General features: G+C 38.6%; 1 protein-coding gene across 1 annotated transcript in view; it reads right to left on the reverse strand.

Moving 5' to 3' along the window:
- Window positions 1-16,400, reverse strand: part of LOC115421814 (guanine nucleotide-binding protein G(I)/G(S)/G(T) subunit beta-1) — a 61,557-nt gene extending 45,157 nt beyond the window's left edge. Inside the window, exon 1 of the mRNA XM_030137759.1 lies at window positions 16,075-16,400. The gene's annotated coding sequence lies outside the window, so the exon portion shown is untranslated. The remainder of the gene's footprint in view (window positions 1-16,074) is intronic.
- Between the last annotated feature and the right edge of the window lie 8,574 nt (window positions 16,401-24,974).

Below are 24,974 nucleotides of genomic sequence, written 5' to 3' on the forward strand. Positions count from 1 at the left end.
GGGCCATCTGGCCAAAAGATCATATAACAATCTTTAGCAGTAAAATTATGACATGGGAAAAAAACAACCAAACTGAATTTTCCTCCATCTCTCTCTGCTTTCTGGAGATTTAGGCTGTGTTATGGCTTTTTGTTGTTGGTATCCGATTTGAAATACTGCATTTATCATATCAATTTGGACTGACATTATTGCAATGCTTCAACAATATCTAGATGAAGTAAACACTAGTCCACATACAGCTGCAGTGTTTACATGAATGACCTATACTAGGGCTGAAATAACCTCACTAACCAACAACCTGTGCTCAGATATTAATACAACAAAACCAGAGCAGTCTGTGCCATAAATTAGAGCAGTGTTTGTCAAACTGTGGGGCAGGCCCCCTAGGGGAGGCGCGAAGGCTTGCCGGGGGGGGGGGATGGGTTCAATCCTTGGTGGGGTTTTTTTGTTCTTCAGGTTAGAACATGTATCAGGTGGAACTAATGTTTGATGGTTGGAGCACCCTGAACTCATTTTATGGACATCCACCAAAACTAATCTACTGCCATGGTGATCTGTCACTAGACTAGACAAAGAGTTTAGGTTTGGACAATGGACAAGGATTGGACTGGAAAAGAAACATGGGACATGTTTGTGTTTTTGACCAATTTGGACTTTAATGTTCTGAGATGTGCAACGGAAACGGGCTCATTGACCAACTGATATTGGTCAAATGTTCATCCGTGATACCAAAATTTGTTTGTTGTTCTAAAAAAAAGTAACTTTATTGTCATAGTTGTAAGATAACTGAGCATTTCCTATTATTATTTGGAAAAATATTGTCTCAAGGAGCAGTCTGAGTTTATTTGTATTATTCAAGCAAAAATCTTAGTTATTTTTAATTTGCAAAACAAATTATTCAAGGAAAAGCAAAAAGTATTGTTAAGATATTGATGTTTCTTTCAATAAAAGTTATAATTGCATCACTGTTACATTGTTGTTGGGGTTGAAGGGGGCCTGGAGATTTGTCATCCTCCAAAGGGGGGGGCCCCACAGAAAAAGATTGAGAACAACCGGATTAGTGCAACATTCTCTATAAATAAATACACTAGTTAAAGCTATACCTACCGATGTGTCATGTCTCACAGCACTTAGTAAAAGTTTGAACATGAACAACCCGCCTCCCTCCAAAGCCCCGCCCCCTTCCCTCTGCCTGTGCTCTGAGGCTCCTCCTCCTCTCTCCTCCTCTCATCTGATGCGCGATGGAAACGGAGGAGGAAGCAGAGGTGGAGGTCCGGTCCGTTTTGGCGTGGCCGCGGACCCCTCCCTCAGTAATCAGATGCATCATCCACCTGCCGCGGGCCCGCGGCTCCTGTTCCATCAGTAGACCTGGTCTGTGCAGTACTGGGTCAGTGTCTTCACTGCAGTGCCCACGGGATGGGCGCGCAAACTGTGAACGCGCGGCCTCCGCGAATTTTCCATGGACATTTGAGGTTTCATAGTCCATACAATTATCATCCTACATCATCTTACATGTGTGACACCATGTACATGTACCTGTATGAGTCCCACCGTCATAAAAGCTGAGCTTTATGCTGAGCTTTATGCAGACCTGTTAAGTCCAGTACAGCTGACTTCTGGACTTTTATCTCCATCCTTCATTCATCAGACTCCCGTTTGTGCCCCTCAGTTGTTGTTTCTGTTCATAAATCCGTTTTTTCCCTTCCACATGTGCATGTCAGTTCTATCCAAACACATCCTAGACAGTAGACTGATCAGTGACAGGAGAAGCAGCACCAGTGAAGCGTCAGATTCAGAGGGACACATATCGGATGTGAGGCGGCAATAATGGATCGGATGCTGGACGGTCGTAATGGATGATTGACAGGAGGCTCAGTCAGGTTCGGCCAATTATTTTATTCGGACCGACTAAAATGATTGGTCAGACTTTTATCAGAAATATATGAGAATTAAACATTTTTGAGTTTCAATACCTGGCGAATTTCTTTTACATTTTAGTTTGACACACTTATTAGGAGCATTTTAAGATGACAAAAGAAAAGTGTAAAAATGCCACATCATACGGTATAGCTTTAACAGGCCATTTAAATACATGCTAGCCAAATAGCAACATTTTCAAAGCACTGTTATTTATTGCTTTGGTAACATGACTTGTCCAATCCCTCTGACAAGCAGACCTTAGGACAAATAATAATCCATCAGTCTAAGCTTGTGACACTGCCCAGCTCTAGCTGACTGGGTGCAGGTGCAAAGCACACCACCTCCATATACCACCAAACCTGCCTCAAAACAATCATAGCGGAAAGAAATAAAAGAAGAAGAATAAAACACTGCAGTGTAACACAAACTAAAACTAAATACAATTCCAGTTAAAATATGTATATCATATTTAATATTTCTTTTGTCTACCCCTAAGACTAAATTAAGACAAAAATTGAAAGAATATACATTTGTGCAACAGAGTGAATCCAAACTACACTCAGAAACAAACCTAAATGACTACAACTTTTCCAGACTCTGATGTGGCATGGTATTTAAGTCCATTTGCACTTTTCAATAGGTTTGTGATCTATGCCTGAAACTAGATCAGAATATTGACCGTCCACACTTAGAGGCACACTAACCAGGCTTTATCAACCAGTGCTTCCTGTCGTTTCCTGATCAGCACTGGCATACAATTAACTCACATTCATCTGTTGTGGTCTGACTTTTTTCTGTTCCACTGTTGCATGTACAGAGATATTTATATTATTAACTCCTTTTTTGACAGCACAGTCACTGACAGCTAACATAACAGAAGAGTTTGTACCTTTAAAGATAGAAGACCCATATGTATGCCATATGCATGTATACGTGTTTGACCAGGGGAAGTTCAAACACACTAGAGGGAAACACTTCTGTTGTTTCCCTCCCTGACTGAACTCCTGGAAGCGTACCGCTGTAGCTGAATTCAAATGACAACTGGTGTTCTGTCAATGACAGCGACAGCAGAGTTTAATTGATTGATTATTCAAACATTCCATGATGCAGTGCTCGTAGTGGGCAGCAGCTACTCGAATACTGGTGACCAGGGCATCATCACAATGTTTAGTTGACCATTAACAGAAACACAAGTAACTGATTGATTTGTCTTTTTGTGTCAATTTCATATGTGCAAACCTAACAAAAGGTTAATTATACCAGGCTTGATAAAGGTTAAAGAAAGTTCAGTCTAAGACTCATTTAACAGTATTAGGATTTCAAACTAAAACTAGTTTTACATTAACCAACGGAGGAAATTATTTTATGCAAGTTTACACAAACGGAAGCAATAACTTTTTTGGTCATATGAGTGTATGTAGTGTGTCAAATTATTTACTAAGAAAAATAAAAATCTCAAAGGAGTTCAAAGTTGTAGTGTCAGATAACATTTACTTTATACGTCTCAACATTTTAAAGCTTTTGAGAGATTATTTTAAGACATTAACACATTTAACACTCAAAACACAGAGAAAAAATATGTTCTGTTTGTCTTTATGGCTTTGGAAATAGATCTGATCACAGTATTTCTTGTGATACATTTTTCTCTTGCCTTTTAGGTTTATTTTGATGGTATTTTTAATGTTCACCTTAATTTACATTTTGTTTCCCTAACAAAAAAATTAATCGTTAAAAACCATGCACCAATATATTGGCAAGACATCTGTATCGACCAGTGTTTGTTGTGAGAACATCCTTATTGAGAGGCCATATTGTACAGCCAGATGGAAAATGATGTAGAAATGGTGAGGAGAAATGACATTTTGGATTATCACCATTATAACACAAATAGCTCAAATAACTGCGTTCTGGTTCCCTCATAAATATGACAGAACTACCAGTGCCTCACTATACCTATACCTTGCAAATGACAACATTATTCAATAGGGGTGTAACAGTGCACTCCTTATTACCGAACCATTTCGGGGCCTTCGTTACAATACTTGACTGTTTCCTCAGGTTTGAGGTGTTGCCATGGCTGGCTTTACATTTAGCATTACAGATACTGCAGCGAGCGCAGTCTGCATCAAGTTTAGCAAAGTGAAACCACACCCTCCAATGGTTTCTATCCACCACGCTTGCCTCTTTCATCAAACCACCACTGACATAATCACGCTCTCGTGCGTCCAATGCCGTCATCGCGTCAGGGAGACACTTCTCCACTCTCTCCCCGACAGATGCAACGCGGGGATGCGTTCAAGTACTAAAATGTGGTACAGTCTGACTTTACGTGAATCAATGCTTGGGAGTACTGACAGAATTCAGTCAGTACCAATAAAAGTACAGAATTCAGTACCCATCCCTGCGTCTTCATGGAAAAGACTTTTCCAACAAGAAAATCAAGCTTTAATTGCAGTAAAATGATGCTGATTAAGTTAAACAGCTGTTGCTTTGTCCTACACAGAGATACACTCTCAACTACAAAGTCAGCATAAACAATAAGGCACCTCTAAGGCAAATCTGTGTTTTTGACCAATTAACGACCTAACATTTTTGGGATTCCTAGTTTGGCGACATTTTTTTTTTTTTACATCTGCCATTTCAGAACTAATTTTAACTATGAAAAACATTCTATATGTAGTGTGTCATTTAAGAAGAATCTATGGCATCTAACTTATGTGGGATTTCCCAAGTTTCAAAGTGGATTTTAAAGTTACACATAGGATGCCAAACAGACGCTTTACCACACAGAGGTCTATATTATTCCCTTCAGATCCTCAAGTAAATGTTTGTCTAATCTGTAATAAAGAAGTAACAACATAAATGGGAATATAAAGTGATCGTGTTGACAGATTTACAAATTAACCGTTTACCATTCCATTTATCACCTGATAACTGCCATTTTCTGTGACCATATCAGAAGAACTTATGAGAACTCAAAACCTAGAGCCAGTTGATGGTGCACTAAACATGATCAGAAAGTTTTGAGCTATGAAAAACCCTAATGTGGATATTCTTTAAGTAGTACAGCAAGGAAGTATCTAAGACATCTACATTGACAAAAAAAAAAAAAAAAAAAGATAAGACCAGTCCCATAGATTAACAAAGGTATGTTTTGTACTTGGGTTGGCTGCACAACCAGCTTTTCATACAGCGAAATGAATGAGCTGGATTAAAAAAAGCAAAGAGGGGAAAAAAAGGAAAGAAGGTCAGGCTTGCCCAAAGCCAAAAGCATGACTTTATTTCAAACATAAAATACACTCCTTTGATTGAATTAATAATCACACCCCTCCCCCTGTGCCTTCTCTCCGAGCTTCCAAGAGAGGAACAAGAGTGTGTGTGGAGAGTCACATGACGGCCAGCCCGCTGTTTTGCTCAAGTGACTGTGGCCTTTTGCTTTTTAAAGAGGAAGAAAACTGGCTTGAGCCGTCATGTCAGGATTCAGGTTTGGTCACATTTTCCCCGTGGCGCTGTGTCGATGTGAGGGCGGCGGTGTAAATAGATGCGGCTGGACGGACTCTATTCAAAGCAGACTGCCCAAGAGAGGTGCACATGCAAAACAGATGGGCACTGAGGCTTGTGACGGGGCTTTTGGGTAGGGTTATACGGTTTGTGAGTGCTGACAGGTTTGTGTGTGTGGGTCAGCGAGCGGGCCTTGGTGCCACTCGCTTTGACTATTCAAAACAGAGGAGCCCAAGAGCCTCTGGACTCTGGTGACAGGTTGTGTTGGCAAAACACTGTCTACAGTCAAACTACCACAGGTGGAAATACAAATACTGCAGTACTCAACTAGGGTTGGTTTTTTGGTAACAGCATGTCATTTTATTAACTTTTACTCTGCATTTTCACATAAACATGTATGGCTACAATACAACCTTCCACTTCTTATGTTTAAAAAAAAAAAAAAAAAAAAAAGCTTTTTTTTTTCCTTTTGCATCACATAGCTTCACAACATTATGACTGATTTCAAACTAAATAGATTTTAACAAAACTATCAGTGATGTAGCAAGATGAATGCAATGCAACTACACAAACATCAAATAAACATGAAAACAATTAATATGATGCACTACGTCAAAAGGTGAAAACAAAAGACAAAAATGATGTAACAGTACAAAAACAACAGACGAAACACTACAGGACAAAAACAACATAACCAGACACAAACATAAGATGAAACCATAAGAGACATAAGACAAATACATGTACTTCTACTGGAGAAAAGAATGGTGTGGGGGACCACAGCACATTGGGGGAGGATAAGAAGTAGTGTTTTCAGGACTTTCCCAGCTTTTACTTGTCTGAGTTAAAGCATTGCCGGTAAGCTAATGAAAGTCTTAGGCACATAAGTAAAGAAAAGCCTCAAGTTTTCAAAAAATTAGATACATTATGTCACATATTTTTGGGCCGCTGTTGGTAGCATATTGGTGTACAAAAATATGGACAAGAAAGTGAAACCTAAAAATAAATCCAAGTCCAAAACAGGAAGTGCAGCCATTAGATCTGGATAAAGTCGTTTAACTTTTACATTAATTTTACATTCATTTGCATTGGTAGTGCCAAACATGGTTTGGGTGATTCACATAACTCCTATTACTGGTAGGGAAAAACCCCAGCATTTCCGATGGTAAGGTTTTGCTGTGGCGCAGCACCATGACAAAATCCTTGCTGCCACACCAAACATTTCATACAAAAAAAAATCATCACTGTTGCGTTAGATTTATTATACATATGTATAATAATAGGCCAGGACAAACGTCCTGCCCCCTCAAATGAAAGTTTGCGAAGCTTCAGGAGGTAGGGAAAAGATACATGAGCATAAAGTTTGAGCACACGTGCGGTTGCCGACCAAAATGCACGTGTGCGCACCCCCCACCCCACCCCAAACCGCACACGAGAAGTGCAATGTCAATCAGCACTTCTCAAAGCCCAAGAAGACCAAAAGAAATGACATTTACCGTCAACAGAGAAGAAACCAGGAAATTGCCAATTTAACTGATTTGAATCCAAGAATTTTGCCAAAAACTTACTCAAACTGCTTAATACAGTACCAAAATATTTGGATAATGATTCCAGCTCCACCTGGACTTGGTGGTTTTCACCACTCCGTATTCGGCACAGGATTGCACACAAAACACCAATGAATACAGCAGAGAAGTCCATGTTCAGTTTCACTTCTTGCTCCGTCAGTACATGTGTGTGAATACTTTAGTCCTTCAATGTGCCAAGGCCTGAAGTCAAAAACACATTTCCATTTTTCACAGTTGTTGGCACAGGTACATGGTCATCTGCAACAGGCACAGCTGATTAGTGTCTTATCTATCTACTCGACCATTGTGATGTGTGACATCTGTCAAATTTCATATCACATCCAGTTATTTGGTGTCTTCATCAAAAACACATTGCTTCAGAATGTATTACGTTATGAGTGTGGTATGAGTGGTTGGTCCATAAGAGTGTCCAGTTTTTAACCTGCTAGAAATGCATCATGGTTTTTGTTTTAAGTAGGACTGGGGAATGAAATGTGAAAGACAACACTTGTCATAACTTTATCATTTTGCAATAGAATTGTAGTGGCAATTTTTCTCAAGTCAACAAATATGGTTATCACTATTGCAAATTACATTTTTGGTGTCAAGGTTTATTTTATTTTCATTGTCAAAAAACAAAAAATGTTTCTATGTATTTTTGTGTAAAGACTTTACCATTATATCTAAACATTCTGCCTTTAGATTTGTGAAATGTTCCACTATTATATGGTGTTTGACATGTGATAATCAAGAAGAATCAAGAAAACCACAATTTAATTGTCTGCTTTCTTCAACTTCAACCCAACAAAAATTATCCTTAAAATGGAAAAAGTAAAAACACTGACAATTATCAATATCAACTCATCAAATCATGATGGAAGTATGGCCACAAATATGATGCCAATAATTTTTCCATGTCAATCAATATCAACAAAAGAAAATAAGCGACGAGTGTAGACTTTTTGCGAAGAATGCTGGAATGTGTCATTACATATGTCTGCACATTTTTCTACACAAAACTATGAAAATGTCATAGGAACACGAGGAACACTGAATGTGCCATGTATCCCCAGTTCCTAGAGCTAGATTGTAACAGCTCATCTGTAAAGAAAAGTGAAACAAAGAGTTTACACTACTTCGGTACAAACATTTACAAGTAGCCTTTCCGAGATTTACTCGCCAATAGGAAAATTTAGATATGTATCACTTCATAAGTGTGGCGTTTTTCTGCTGCTGTGTGATAGGCTTTTAGATCAATCTACAGGGTGAGCATGTCCACACTTTGTCATGGACTTCGCCCTCATTTCAGATTGTTTTAATTGCCAAGACCTGGTTCAGATCATATTCAACAGCAGATGTCTGCCCATGTGGTGACTCTAGGTCCTGAGTGGGAGTGTTGGAGAATACACAGTTTATGAATCCACAAATTAAGGATTAAAGCAAGAGTGCCATGTACTTTTGCCATGTGAAGCTGTTTTATGTTGTGTTTGTGTTTAAGACCAGCCAGAGCAGAGTGATGCTCCACTCACCAGCACTCAAAGCTTTGTGGACAGTTTTTCACCATTTCTCTTAAATAATCGCCACCCACAACGTTTTCCAATGATTACGAGACTGGTTGGTCACACTCTAATTTCCAAAAAAAAAAAAAGAGGTAAGAATGTTTCCCAGATAAATATACTTTGGGGTACAATCTAAAATACAGCTAAGGGTGGTCCACACAATCAGGATGGTAGCGCCTCTGGAAAACCCTGAGTTTTGCCTACTCTGCCTCTGTTACACACCTTGGTCGTACTGGTTGAGATTTCTATTTTCAGTGTTAGTGTTCCGTATTAGCAAGAACCTGCCAGAGTTCTCCTAAATTTGTTACTTTTTATTTTTGTGGGGGGGGGTTTCTTGAAAATGAGGAACCTAGAAAAAAACTCTCCGAAGAGTTGACCCACACTGACCAGGTGTATTACATTGCACTTAGCAATAGCAGATTCTTTACCAGACTGGGATGGTCTGGATTGCAAATCCACACTAAACAATTGTTCAAGGAGTTTTTCAGTCACAGAGACAAGTATGATTCAATCTCTGGTCTCATAGTTTATTATGGATTAGAGCTCGACCAATTCATCGGCTGGCAGATTAATCGGGCCGATTATAGCTTATCACCGATTAATCAACATTGGCCAATATGTAGCTGATTTATTAACTTTTTTGCTGTGGACATTCTGTCGCTCGCTGCTCCTGTGTGTGTGTGTGTGTGTGTTTGCTGCCTGGAGAGTTAGAGAAATAGTAAAGCGAGTTAGTTTCACTTTCATTTCTGCTCTTACAATCACACCATCATCACCCCCCCACACACACAGACAATCACAGAACATACGATACCCCCCAGTTCCGACAAGGATGGACCACTAATCCCCCCGTTCCATCCCCCCCTTCCAAAAATCACGGACCGCTACTCCCCGTTCCAACAAGGATGAGCCACTAATCCCCCCCCCCCCCCCCAGTCTTATGAACTATTCACCCCCCCCCCACACACCCAGGTCCATGCACTTCCTGTCTACCTCACAGTTTCATTCTGCAGGCACACCTGGGTATTAATATTGTAGGGGAGACTGGGGACAGTTGTAACACGGGTCAGTTGTAACTCTTGCAATTGCTCCATCAGGAACAACTTCAGACTCCCCTAATTCACTCTGCACATGCTCAGTTTAGTCCTTCGTCCACATGGGAAGCTCTAGTGCCGAGAGGCAGGCACATCCAAATTTGTGAGGGAAAACATAATTTTATGGTAAGTAATATTTTTTGCTCCAATTATTTTTGTGATTGCATAGCTTTTTGTAGTTGGACTCATTAAAGGTTGGTGTCACCTACATTTTGAAGAATGATTTACTAAACAATTTTTATGTCACTACTTATAAAATACAGACTCACATCTTTTTCAAAAGTCAGCTCTCCCCAGCATGAAAACTACCACATCTACAACCCATGGTTCCCCACAGGTCACACACTAGTCTAATATCAGACTATTGTACAGCATTTGAAAGTTGAAATTAAATTATCTTTGTGAGATAAACAGAGATTTATGCAACTGTTAATCCACCTGTCCACAATTATCTAATATAAGATTATTCTATCTTGTGTAGATCAATGTTTTTATTTCATATATCGGCCAATATATAAGTTATCGGTCAATATTGGATATCGGCCGATATAATAGATATTGGCTTTTTTTAGCCCCCAATATCGGTATCGGCCCCGAAAATCCCACATCGGTTGGGCTCTATTATGGATGTGCATTACAGCCTGATAAAATAGTGCCGGTTACATTCTGGAAGAAGCCTTGTGAATGAAGAGGCAGAAACATGTCAAATTTCTAGTGAAAGTTAACCACAATAAGGAATGATGGATTTCGATGCAATAAAAGTTAAATGACAGCTGTCTATCAAAAGCACAAAACTCCAGAAAACTACAGCACATCCAAAGAAAAAATTTACCATTTTACCCTAAAGACACAACACCTACTCAACGCACTAAGCAAAATTTTTGTCCTTCATGCTTTCACATGTTGCAGTCTTTGACCCCAACACTGTTTGTACCTTTACCGTAACAACTTCTGTAGGTTCATCTGGACCACTCATCCCAAACTCATCACATCAGAACTGTAAACAGATGGGACAAAGCACTATTTCTGAGAGCTGGCATATGAAAAGCGTGTGACAGACACCGAATATTTTGGTGCGAAAGAATATTTTGACAGTATTGATTACAAAACTGTAACAGATTCATGATGCAATAGTTATTTTGTCAGTTTCTAACTGTTTTAACATCACATATATTTATTTAGCTGTCCACTGGCATCAAATGGTCCACATTTGGGAAATGGATCAAAAGTCACTATCAGAATCAGTGCTGGGAAAGAAAACAAAGATTGGTACATGATATTCTGTGATCTCTACCACTTCATATCAAAGTGATGCCTTATGCTTTCCTACAGTAAAAGCTGGTATTTTTTATTACAGTTTGAGTTTTTATTCACATCTCTAAATAAACCTGCATTTTAGTAATTTAAAAAGAAACTAAAAAAAAAAAAAGCATGATTTTGATTGTACTAAGTCTTCCCATTGTTCTGATCACTTATAATGTTGAGAATAGTATGAAACACAAGTGTACATTTATTTCACTGAAAACATAAGGGGAAAACATGCTTACTCCACTTAAATGGATTTATTAAGTGATCTTTGTGTAAGATTTCAGTAATGTGTGCCTGTGGCTCTGTTGTGATTTAACTCATCAAGATGATCAATTTACCTGTTTAGCCTTATTACACAGCAATGCAGAAATAGCAGTAAAATAGTCAGGAACGTTCACTAACAATTTATTGTGAAAATTGTTAACAGTGGTTATCCATTTTTAAATGTCCAGTATCTAGAAATCAAGTTTGGGCAACGTGGAGGTGCGAAAAACATGGTGAAAACTTCAACACAATACAATCAAACACAACATCACAGACAGCTACAGCCCCATCCCAGACCAGAATCACTATATTCTCCAAAAGTGTGTTTTCAAAGTTCAAGTCAGTGGATCAGACTTGGGGAAAGTCGATTAAGACCAGACCATGGGGTGAACATTTGATAAATCCAATCTCATGGCACGACAGTGGTTGACAAAAGCAACCAAAGAATGTGCAACGTGGTAGTGACATTAGTGGACTCTTTGGTACCACACCTGGGCCCACAAAACTACACTGTGGTTGGTCGAAGAGATTTACACATTTCTGTCTTTGGTGGCCGACGAAAAAATTCAGCACGAGCTTGACAAGCAACAAGCAAGTTTATCAGCAACTCTCTGAGCAGACAACACGGAAGCTACGCACAGCATCACTATGACGTCCAGGTACTCTAAAGTCAGTAGTATCCTGTAATGGAAACGGTCTCCAGGAATAGTACCCAGTAGCTGAGTCGAGTCGAGCCAGTTCCACGTAGTAAAAACGCGGTTTAAGACAGCCCAGTGTCCATCCAAATGTATTGAAAATTTTGACAAAATTTCAGAAAATCAGCAAAAGAAAATTTTATGGCCAAATTCTATGTTTTCATTAATGTTAAGCAACATTAAGCAAATATTAAGAGCTAGACATCAAAACCTTAAAAATTCTCTGTAGCCTGTGAACCACTGATCTGGAATATAAAACAAAGTGACAAATTCAATGAAACATCAAGATCTCCCAGAAATTGCTGCAGCTTTCAGTGTGGGCAGGTTTATGATAATTGTCATATTTGAGGGATAACCATGTGTACAATGGAAAATCAATAATACAAAGTACAGTAATGCGACTTTGTGACAGTTGTAATCACTCTAGTTATTTTTTTTTTAATTTACAGACATAATCAGGGCAGTAAAATATGGACACAGTGTCTGAAAAGCCATTATTTCTTCCACAAAATCTTTCCAACCAATCGTGTTTGTTCTAACAATCCACATGATTCATGAACATGGTGGTCCTTCAGGAATATCCTTTTTTCCTTTATAATTTTAGACATGTTATTATAAAATATAAGTACATTAAATACTGCAACTTAGACGTCAATACTATATTTCCTATATTTGCTGTTTTTCCTGGCAGTTTGAGAAAGCCTGTGTCTAACATCTCACTAGGCACTAATTCGGCTACCTTTTAGTGATATACCAACTGTTCCACTTCTCTCAAACATCAAAACATTTTTGGTGACATTTCAAGGTTTCACTGAGTTTTTCCTGCACAGATTGAAGAAATAAATAAAGAAAAATAAGTGTAAACATACCTACTGAGGCTCTCAGAGATCCTGTGCATATAATAGTAAAAATACCCCTTTAAAAACCTCCACCTTAGATAAAATGTATGTATACATCCATCAGTGCATAACACATATGACCCAATGGTTTTGTACACATCTACTTAGCCTATATAGTGTGGCATGTGTGAGTATGTGTTTATTTGTGGCATACTGCTGGCTATTAGAGACATCAAGTAGACATATGTTCAAAACCGGGTCATTACAGAGGTGCAGGGAAAAAAAAAAAAAAAAATCAGCAATATCACTGACCAAAGCCACATAATCCCAAAGAGGAAAATCCACAGACTAAGAATTTAATCCTATTCATTCGCGCACTTGCATATTAAAAAAGAAAAAATACACATTGGCAGGATGAAAATCCTTGTTTAAAAACAGAAGACCCTGTTCTCAGCCCAAAAGGCTAATGACTCAACTTCCTCACACATGCTCATTATCTGGTAATGATGCTACTGGATGCCCTGCTGTCCACAAACCTGAGACAGTGAGCAGAGACACTCACTGTCTCCTCATAAAGCAGTTCACAGCACTGCACAGCCATCAACACAGTTTATATGACATCCCTATACATTATACAATCTGTGTTAAGGCCACTGGACTCATTCACCAGCACATTCTGTGTGGTACCAGTGAACTGGGTCATGTCCAGGTCACACAGACCAAAAACAATATTAGATCTGAAGTGGACTTCAGTAAAATTTCAGTGCCATGATGTGATTTAGCTCAGCTAAATTCTTATATATCATTCAGAGAACTGTAACAATTACATACCAACAGCCTCCTTTAGGCATTAGCAACAACGACATTGAGCTATTAAAAGCTGATATGTTTATCACACACAGTCTAGTGGTAAAGTGTTTAATCAGAAGAAAAGTGAGGAAAAAATGGTACTGAGAATAAACCTGTACAACCACCACCATTTAAAAAAAATCTGGTCATACATCAAGTTTTATTTTAAAATTATATGAATCAAATATGAATTATTTCACCAAAATCCTAAAATGACCTGTTACAGATGCCATGCTTCATGATATTCTGGTTCAGTCAGGATGTACAACACCCCTTCCCCACCATGTTGTCCTGTAAGGTGCACATATTCCAATAATCTGAGCAGCAGTCTAATATGATACAAAACGTTTCCAACACAAATATATTCTGCGCATTTGTACTGAGAGTAGAAATCAAAGAAATCTAGGCTGCCAAGACTGAATCCATCCGCTGCTCGGCAGCTGTCTCTCTCAGTCTGAGAAAAAGCGGTGATGAAGAAGGCTTTGAACGCCATCTTGTTCATTGCAGCTGCTTGGGCCCTGAATACAGGAACCCATTCATTCGAGGAGGCGGAGGGAGAGAGGGAGGGAGGGGGCACACTGGCAAAATGAATTCATCTTTGTGAACCAGATATTACAAACAGCTCTTTTAGCAAAAATCCAAATTTGACCGAAACGACTACAAATCTGTGATTCCCAGTAATCCGCTCTTTCCATGCATTAGCACTAGTCAATAAGTTCGTCAGAGTGTCAGGCTCCACATTATGGAGCTCTGTGCAGGAGGAGGCGCTTCGCTCGGATTTCTGCGACAGCACGTCTGACTCGTTGCTAAACCATCTTTCGAAATATTCAAGAGTGGAAAAATCCCCTGACTGCTCGATCTGACCTAAAGCCCATTTCGTTTTCTGGAGCGGTGTGATGTGACGCTTCGAGGGGATGAAATGCGTCCGTATTCCGGGGCACAGGCTGACTGTGGAGCCGCGGCCCGGTGGGGCTGGCTTCACCGGAGCCGCTAACAACTTGGCCCGCAACACAGCCGTGATCGAGTTAAACAGATTGTCGGAATCCAATTAGAAAATCCTGTTTTCAGACCATTAAAAGAGTCTTCCAGTTAAGGCCTGGCTGTTTGTTTGTGATCTGCAGCTGATATGACGCTCATGCAACAAAAATGGCTAAAGCCACCGTCAGCCCCACAGCGGTGCAGAGGGCTATGGCCCCAGCCTGTTACAGCTGTGCAGCCACTGGCTTACAGATACTGCCAGTACACCCACTGGAAGACCCGGGTAAACCCAGAAACGAGTCTCAGTCCTCCCATTAGATAACTAATAACTAGCAGGGCGAGCTCAACCCGAGTGAACGTGGGCATATTAACACATAGCTTTGACAGCGCTGATAATCCATCACGTTTGGTTTCGATTCACCGAATTAAAAGCCATTAATTCCACTGGCTCATCTGAACACATCCTGTCTAATAAGTGTCGGCTGCAGCGCAGACCCACATTAACGTTACGTAAATCATTTTAGGCAAACATGAACGCTTCAAGGCACTAGTTTTGCATAGTAGCGGCACCCGACAACAACAGCGCACATATTCAGTAAAGACAGAGGCAAAATGTCCCGGCTGCCATGTTCGGTGTATACACACCCAGCTCCCCCCCAGCAGGCAGCTGAAGGCAGGCAGGCTGTGGCCACTGAGGGCTAACTTGGAGGGGCTGGCTCCGGCATAGGGATAGTGGGGGTGGAAGTGACTCCGGTGAAGTAGCCATTTTTAGACTCCCTTCGTTGTCAATTACATGATGCTACAAATTTTCATCCTGAGTGGACGTAAAGCTCTGTTTTCGTTTGTCTGAGTTATGCAATTAACAGAAGTTGCAAATGTGTAGCATTACACTTGGCAGCTCCTGTGGAGGGGTTACTCAACAATAAACTGAGGGGGGACGCTCTGTATAGAGCTATCTATAGAGCAAAGATGTGAAAAAATGTGGGCCGACCTACAGATCCATACTGGTGGTCATTAACAGGGATTCAATTCTCCTTCTAACTCCAAATTTAAGTAGTGCTCCTGCGGTGGGAGCTAGGAAATAAACACAATGCAGCAAAACCTAGACATACTATTTGTTAACAGAGGGAGAAAGATACCCGGACGTTGATGGGGGGTGCAGGCTAACCTACCGACCTGTCACCAAGTATCCCCCTAATTAACATTAGCCCTGCCAATTAGCCACCCGCTAGTTTGACAGAAATATCACACACAAGGGAAGTTCAAAGTAGTTTTGTTTATTTGACACTCGAGATAAGGCACTGCATTAAGTTTTTCTGACAGTGACCCCCACCCACTCTCTTGGCAACAACGGCTAGCTAGCAGCAAGCTAACGGCAGCTAACTCGGAGGAGCAGATCCACTCAACCCAGTTTAACCCCTTTCGTTCATCTTCCCTGCCTTCTGCACAGACGCCGTGCATTTCCGAAAGCACCATTTCAAAGCTCAAATATTGGCCCTTACCCGCTTTCAGTCGATGGTATCCGTTGTTTATATCACATTGACTGGGAACAGCAAAAGCTTGTCTCTCCTCTCTCCGCCCAGGCGCTCAGATTTAGCTAGTTTAGCTACCGAGGAGCGGCACTCCCCGAACCCAGTTTTTGACCCGCCGAGGGGGGAGACACACCGGCACAGAGGCGCACAGACAAGGCGGTGTTCACGCAGAAAAGACGTGTTGGAGTCCCTTTAAGCGTTCTTCCGATGAAACGCCAATTCCAACTCAAAGCAAAATATCCCTTCTAGTCTCCCACCGTCGTCGTCCCTCTTTTTTCTTCCTTCACGCCAGGATCTCAGTCGCTTCTTCCTCCGGCCATCAAACAGCAGAGATGGGCGCGGTAACCCTGCACTCAGGTCTGGGAAACCCCACGTTACGGCAGCGTCACAACGCACGGCAAAGGGTCGGCGACCACTCCAAAAAGATCAGGAAATACTGCCATCTTTGGTAACAGCTGCACACCTAGCTAACTTTTACCTGCCAAACAAATCACTTTTAAATCAGCAACTTTGTTTGGTGAGAGCCAAATCAAACCTGAACGTTAATCACGTCAAAGTAGAGTAAAAAAAAACACGTTTACTTCACACTAGTTCCTATACTAACAAGACTTCTCAAACTGTCCCTGAACTAAGCACCATAAGATTATTGAGGCCATTTATTGTGTTCTTCCTGATCAATTCAGCAATCACATATGTTGTTTGTAATCTTTATTGTTTTGCTGTATTATTTTTCCACTTACATACGTTTTTTTTTGTTTTTTTTTTTGGCCTACTACTCCTGCATATGTTGTGCTATTTAACCTATAAAGACCCAAACATCCACCATCAAATAAAACCGTCTACTGATCTAAACTGTTTAATCCCTGTTGATCCACTAATCCTACCAGTACATGTAAATAATTGATGTAAAATACAGTTCTTTATCTTTTCATGGTCATCAGATATGACCCAGTTGGATGTTCAGAGGCTCTGTAGTTACTGTGGAAACACCGTCATCTTCCACAGCATTGATTCACCAGTAAAACCCATGGATTTGGATCAGTGACAGTGGATGGACACACTGGGTTTATGTTCAGTTAATGACAGATTTTGCTTTATGATATAATAATCGTCAACTTTAATCTGAACTTTTATGAACATGTACATGATCAGTGAATTAAATACAGGAAAATACCATTTTTTCATACGAAGAAAAGCAAAACAGAAAATAATATTATAATAAATAATGATAAATCACTTCAGAAAGGTTAAATAAAGAGAAAAAAAATTGTTTTGGGAACTGACACAAAAGTAGCACTGGGTCTTTATGAGTAAAACCACTCAACCACCCAAATGCGCAGCTCATTTAGGACATTATGGGTATTATTTTTCACATTCTTATGACCTTTTATACTTTTTAAAATATTAAGCTTTTACCCATTTTTTCCCCCATTAAAGTTTTTCAAACTCCATGTTGAGCTTGAACTACTTCAGCATACGTTCAGATAGAAACTTCATTCAACCTTTTGACATCTTGTGTAGTTTTTAAAATATCACACTTTGAGTTTTATGCTATTTGTTCAGGATTTTTGGACATTTATAATGAATCTCTATGGGTCAGTGTTGTAGTGGATGCTATCATCAGTGCTGTCACTCACTGTAGCTTCAACTTTCCAATTTTTAACAAAAGCTCCTCACTTAAAACCTTTATATTATTCACAAATGTCACATCTGTGCACAACTTTTACTCTAAAAACATAGAGAAAAATGTGCTCTTTGGTAAACTTTTCAAAAGTCTATGTCATATACTTTTTTAAAATTTTGAGCCTCAAGCAGGAAGTGGTCCCTTCACCTCTCCCATTCACTGTAATGTGATTTGATATGTGAACCCTCAGAAGTCTCTGTTTGGCTGCTTTCTCTGAGGGAAACTCCAAGGCCTAAGAACACGCTGCCACCAACTCCTCAATAAGGAAAGCAGTTACTGTCTGTCCTAAAAGTCACTAGAAGTCCCTAAATGACATTTTCACTGAACTTGCGTAATTGAACATGTGTATGTAAATGAACTGGACACTGTAGGAGAGAGGAACAGCATCATGGGAGAGACAAAGAACGAGTAAAAAACAACCAAAATAACTGCAAATGTCGATTTTTTTTTTAATGTCACATTTCTAACCCTCCTTTTATCTGGGCTTGGGACTGGATAAAGTGACCCAAAAGAGACACTCAAGTGGAGGTATTTAGGTTTTTAGCCATTTTTAACCATAACATTGTTTACTTTTTTGTTTTGTTTTGTTTTTTTAGTTTTTTATTTTGTTTTTGTAACATTTACCCAAGTTAACAAGTTATAGTTATGCATGAACATTTTTAACCATAACTTTTTTTTTTTCTTTCTACTTTTTCTGTGGTCTGTAGAGCCAGTTAGAATTAAAACATAAACTAAAAACATGTCATATAGGGTCTTTTTTTGTATTTAGTCATTTTCCAGTGTTTTGTTTTGTTTTTGACTGATTTTTGGAACCAGCTATTTCAGCTCCACTGTCATATTTTATTTTTAATTAGCGTTTTTTCTACTTGACACTTTTCAGCTTTCGCTTGTCATTTATGCAATGCTTTCCAAATTCAGCAAGTTCTGGTAAATTCAGTTCCAGTGTGTTTCAACAACAGCTTTCATTTCAGCAAAGCTTCAGCCATCAGCAATCACATCCAATCTCTTCAGACATTGCAATTCATCTAGTATTGTTCTTTACTTGTCCTTACACTATGGGATCATTTATTTTTATATTTTTCATTTTTATTTTCTACCTCCTTAGTTCTGTGTCTTATAAATTCTCTGTAAAAGTGCATTTTTCTTTCTGTAGGCATTTTGTAACTCGTTTGTGACCCATGGACAGTTATTATAATTAACTTTTCTTTTAGCCTATATTCTTTCCTTGTACCATTTTCCAATCGGCTAATTATATTCCATATGTCATATTGACATCTCTTTCTTGATACATCTCATCCTAGTTCTGTTAAATTCATGGTAAGTCATTTTTTAGTGCATTTATGGATTCTTCTGACCTTACTCGCCTGTATTCTTTTTGTTTATCTGAATTATTATTCCTGTAATTGCCTCCTGGTTGGACATGCCCAAAACAATGAGATCCCTCACCATATATTTTTATTTTATTTTATTTTATTTTATTTTATTTTATTTTATTTTATTATATTTTATTTTATTTATCATTTATCATTTATTTGGATCTCCATTAGCTTTGGCTTAGACCATCCCTATTCTTCCTGGAGTCCACACTCAACACAACTGTCTTTACACTACAATACACTATTTATTTATTTTATATATATATATATATATATATATATATATATATATATATATATATATATATATATATATATATGTCAGGTGGTTTATGGACCATCTGCTAGTGGTGGTGGATTATCATCAGAAGACAGTGGTAGTGATAGATGTAGCAATCCAAAGTGACAGAAACATCAAGAAGAAAGAACATGGGGCATGAGGGGCAGTGACCCTCAGACTGAGAGGATGGAAGCAGCAGATACCAGGAACAACATCAGAGATCTGAGTCCAACAGAGAACAGTCCTAGGAACAGATAAGGTCCTGAACGGAACCCTCAGACCCCCAGAACTCTGGTAGAGGACCTGAACCTGAAGGAGGCCCCGCCCATGGGCCAGAAGTCAATAACATAAAAATAGCAGTAACAATAATAATAATAATAATAATAATAATAATAATAATAATAATAATAATAATAATAATAATAATAATAATAATAACAACAACATAGTATTATTAGTAATTAATTAATGAATTACTGGTGATGTAATGGTCTTTAGTACCAGCGGTATGTATTACTTACTGCTGGTTCCATCTTTATGCGTGTACTTTTTCTCCTGCACTTTTTTGCTGTTGCTGCTTTGACCATTGAATTTCCCCGTTGTGGGATAAATAATGTCTCTGATCTGGTCTCATTTGCAAACCAAAACAGATCTGATGCTACAACGTCCAAACACATCATCATGTAAATACATCAAATGCAAATGAGGAGGTTGTCAAAGTAGTGTATGTGAATTACATATACAGGGTGGGGAAGCAAAATTTACAATATTTTGAGGCAGGGATTGAAAGACAGTGTATGACCAATTAGTTTATTGAAAGTCATGAGAATTTAAATCTTCAAATCATATTTTACTGCATTTCTAACGGTCTTGTTGTCTACCTCAAGTTCAATTGCCATTTTTCTCATGGATTTGGTTGGATCCTTTAGGATTTTGGATTTGAGAGCTTTCATAAAAGCTTTGGTACGTTTTTTGTTGCTTCCTCCACTTCCAGACTTTCTCATAATAGTTTTGCTCATAGTCATTCTCTTCTTTCCATTATAAACAGTCTTTATGGACACTCCAACTATTTTTGAAATCTCCTTTGGTGTGACGAGTGCATTCAGCAAATCACACACTCTTTGACGTTTGCTTTCCTGATTACTCATATGGGCAAAAGTTTCTGAAAAGGTATGGATAATAGTGTTAGGTCTGATTATGACATCAGTATATGTTTGGTTTCAAAACAATTGACATAGTGTCTGCTGAGAAAAAACAACTAAATGTTCATTGTAAATTTGCTTCCCCACCCTGTAGGCTCGTGTGCACGGATTGATTTCTAGGGTTAAAATTCATCTTATGAACATTAAAAGCCAAGAAAGGATCGTCCAAAATCTCCCCAACGTCCTCTACAGTAAAGCTTTTACATAATCCCTCCATCTGTACAGTTGATGTCAGATATGAGTTCTTCCTAAAGGCCTTTATTTAAGACTTGACGCTCCTGTTTTGTGGTTCGAGCAGAGGAATCAGATGGGACTTTGTCGGTGCGCTGCTGAGTGTTTGTGGGTGGACCGTCCCAGCAGCCCACAGAGGACTCCATCATTATCACCAGTAGTCCAGGTAGAGTGCTCAGAGGAGGGGTTAATGCTCAGCGGGTTAAGGCGTTTCTTGGAGACGTGGAACACTTTGCCGTCCTCCGGGACAGCAGGGAGGGGCCGGTCCTGGTGGCATCATCATCATCATCATCATCATCATCATCATCATCACTGGGCTGAGCTGTGGATGAAGACCAGCCCTGACACTGGTCCTTCCTCTCCAGATTATGTGACACTGATTCAAACTGTACCTTCTGTAAAATGAGCCAGAAACTATTTTGCACTTATTTATCTGTGACTGTGCCTCCACTAACATGCTTTGGAGGGAACTGGAGAAAGTTATTCTGAAAAAAAAAACAATAAACATATCTCAATATCTCCAAAGGAAATGATAACTACATTTAAATGCTCTAATAAACCTTTAGATTTCTTAATTAATCTAATCATACTGTAGTGCAAATATCATACTCATAAAGAAAAGTTCTGCAGATCCCTCCCTTACATCAACATCTTCGTTAAAAAATTAATAATGTATTATAAAACATTAGTCTTAGAAAAAAAATCACAAATGTGAATGTACCCTTGGGCTGTTTGATAATTTATTTTTTGTTCATCCTTGATAATTTTTGTTTATTGTATTGCACTTTTTTGTAACGTTATGTTTACCTGCTTATTGTTTGTATCAATACTTGAATTTATATATGATTCTTATTTCTGTTAAATATTCCATATTTCTACTTGTTAATTATCAATAAAGGTTTATTATTATTATTATTATTATTATTATTATTATTATTATTATTATTATTATTATTATTATTATTATAGTTATAGTTATAAAGTATATAATAATAGTTATAAAGTATATAATAATAGTTATAACGTATATAATCTACAAAATAATGAATAATGTGGAAAAAATAAGCAAAAAAATGACTAAAATTAAGTGTAAAAGAATCAAATGAACAAAAACAGCCAAGGTATGGAATAAAATGACCAAAAATGAATAATAAATCAACAAAATAATAAGTGACATGAACAAAATAAGCCAAAAATTGAACAAAATTGGAAAAAAGAGAGAATAAGCAATAAACTGAACAAAATTTATTCAAAAAATATAAACATCACCAGTAAAACCCACGGAGTTGGATCAATGACAGTGGATAAAATGAACAAAAATGAATACAAAAAAAAATCTACAAAATAATGAATAATGTGAAAAAATAAGCAAAAAACTGACTAAAATTAAGTTTAAAAAGAATAAACTGAACAAAAACAGCTAAGGTATGGAATAAAATGACCAAAAATGAATAATAAATCAACAAAGTAATAAGTAACATGAACAAAATAAGACAAAAATTAAACAAAATTGGGGGAAAAAAAAGAGAAAATAAGCGATTAAATGAACAAAATTAATACAAAAAAAAAACATAAACTATGACTCATCAGTGAAACTCATGGAGTTGGATCAATGACAGTGGATGGACACACTGGGTTTATGTTCAATTAATGACAGACTGGACTGAAAAAGACACTGTTTATTCAGTTTTCTCCGTTTTTTATTTAATAACATGAACTTTAATCTGAGCTTTTATGAACTTCTATATGATCAGTGAATTAAATATGGGAAAGTACATGATTTTCACTAAAAAAATGCAAAATACAGAGGATAATCTAATAATAAATGGTGATGAATCACTAAAGACAAGGTTAAATAGGGAGAAAACATAATCATGTGGGAACTGCCACAGAAGTATCAGTGGGTGTTTATGGGTTAATAGTTGAGAGTTAAAAAGCAGCAGCCCCACGGAAGCAGGCGGAGGATGCGTTTGAAAACACCGGCAGCGTCCTGGGTGTGGGTTTCCACTGGGACCGGCGCGTCCAGGTTGATGCTGGTGGGGTTTGGTTGCCCTTGGATACGCGGCTGCATGTGTTGTGAGGCTGTTTTAGTGGCAGCTTCGCAGAGCGCCCAGGGGAGAGGCTTATTGTCAGGATTCAGCCTTTGACGACCAGAACGGAAAGAGAACAATCCACACCTCCGTCAGCTTTCAGAGCCCGTGGCAGCTGCGATCAGACATGATAAACAAGCGGCAGCAGAGTGGGTCACAGCCATGATCAGGGACAGGACTGGACCCACTGAAACCAGGTCAGCTCAGCCTGCTCCACTTTATTTGACCCCACCCTACTCTAATTTTACCCACTCAGCTAGAAACACACAACACTGGGACTGGGCTCCTGTTCTAGGATCTGCGTTTCCTCAGTCTGTGTAAATGTAGGAGATACATGACGGCACTCATGTCATTTATAACCCTGAACCCTCTATCAGGCAAGTGACTATTTTTGGTCATTTACGCACACATTACAAGACAGTGACATCACCAGTTCCAATGAGGACAGTGAGTCCCGGATCTGAGGTCCAATGTGGTTTCCAGGGTCTGTCAGGTCCAATGCGGTCTCCAGGGTCTGTAAGGTCCACCTCTGAGGTCCAATGTGGTCTCCAGGGTCTGTCAGGTCCACCTCTGAGGTCCAATGTGGTCTCCAGGGTCTGTCAGGTCCAATGCGGTCTCCAGGGTCTGTAAGGTCCACCTCTGAGGTCCAATGTGGTCTCCAGGGTCTGTCAGGTCCACCTCTGAGGTCCAATGTGGTCTCCAGGGTCTGTCAGGTCCAATGCGGTCTCCAGGGTCTGTAAGGTCCACCTCTGAGGTCCAATGCGGTCTCCAGGGTCTGTAAGGTCCACCTCTGAGGTCCAATGTGGTCTCCAGGGTCTGTCAGGTCCAATGTGGTCTCTTTTTTTTTTTTTTTTGCCACTTAAGGGTAAGGAACCTAATACGGTAACTTCATTGACCTTGATTTTCTACATGAAAATAAAACATTTTGAAAAAATTCATAAAAGTAATAAAGTCTTGTTATGTACAATGATCGAAAAAGGCTGAAAGTGTCGTCATAATAAAAATGTAAGAGTTGTCTGAATTCCCAGCTGAAGTAAACTTATACATACATATAAATGTGTGGGGAAAAAAAAAAAAAAAAAAAAAAAAAAAATATATATATATATATATATATATATATATATATATATGTCTATTCTGCTTAAAATCAGAATTTTATCATCCTTTAATCCTTACATAATATTTTCTAATTTTAATAAAACTTGATAAGTGTCATTTTCTTCCTGCACTGGTAGATAATTTTACTTGACATAAGACATTTAACCCAATAATGAGTTTAATTTTCTTATTTTTATACAGGTGTTTTTTTGCAGTGATGTTTTTTTTCCTTAAAATACAGTTTAAAAAACACTACTTATAATTGACCAGTTTTCCTCCTAAATCTGTTGTATTTAATGACCTGTGGTGTTGTAATTCAATACGTAAAATCATGAGGACTGAAAACCTAAACATAAATAAGACTAAACTGGAATTAAACAGTGAACAGAACCAAAATAATATCAGTGCTGTCAAACAATTAAACTGTTTAATCAGATTAATCACAGGGTTGCTGTGGATTAATTTAAATTAATCATGATTAAATATCATTTATTTTTAATCTATATTAATCGAGTTTCATTTTGCATGAGCAAACAGACTCAAGAAAGAAGTGAATACATCTGCACTTCAGGGGTTTATTTAACACCTTCAACAGTTCCAACTGTTCCAACTGTTCCATCTTGTTTTTTTTTCTCCTCATATTTCCATCCAGAGGCAAACGTGCTGGTTCTGTTCTTCCATCTTTATGGGTCGGTTCTGCTGGTTCTGACCCAAATGTGTCGGAGCAGACGTTCGCAGTCATTCTGCTGTCGATGGTTCATGGAGTTCACACTGACAATCACATTCATTGTGATGATGGATTAATCTGAGTTAATGAGTTAATTGTGACAGATCTAAATAATAGTGAACATTAAAGTAATGTCCTGACTCTGCTTAAAATGAACTGCACTTCTCTAGTTGAATGGACGA

Source organism: Sphaeramia orbicularis, chromosome 7, assembly GCF_902148855.1.
Source record: "Sphaeramia orbicularis chromosome 7, fSphaOr1.1, whole genome shotgun sequence".
Taxonomy (NCBI): Eukaryota; Metazoa; Chordata; class Actinopteri; order Kurtiformes; family Apogonidae; genus Sphaeramia; species Sphaeramia orbicularis.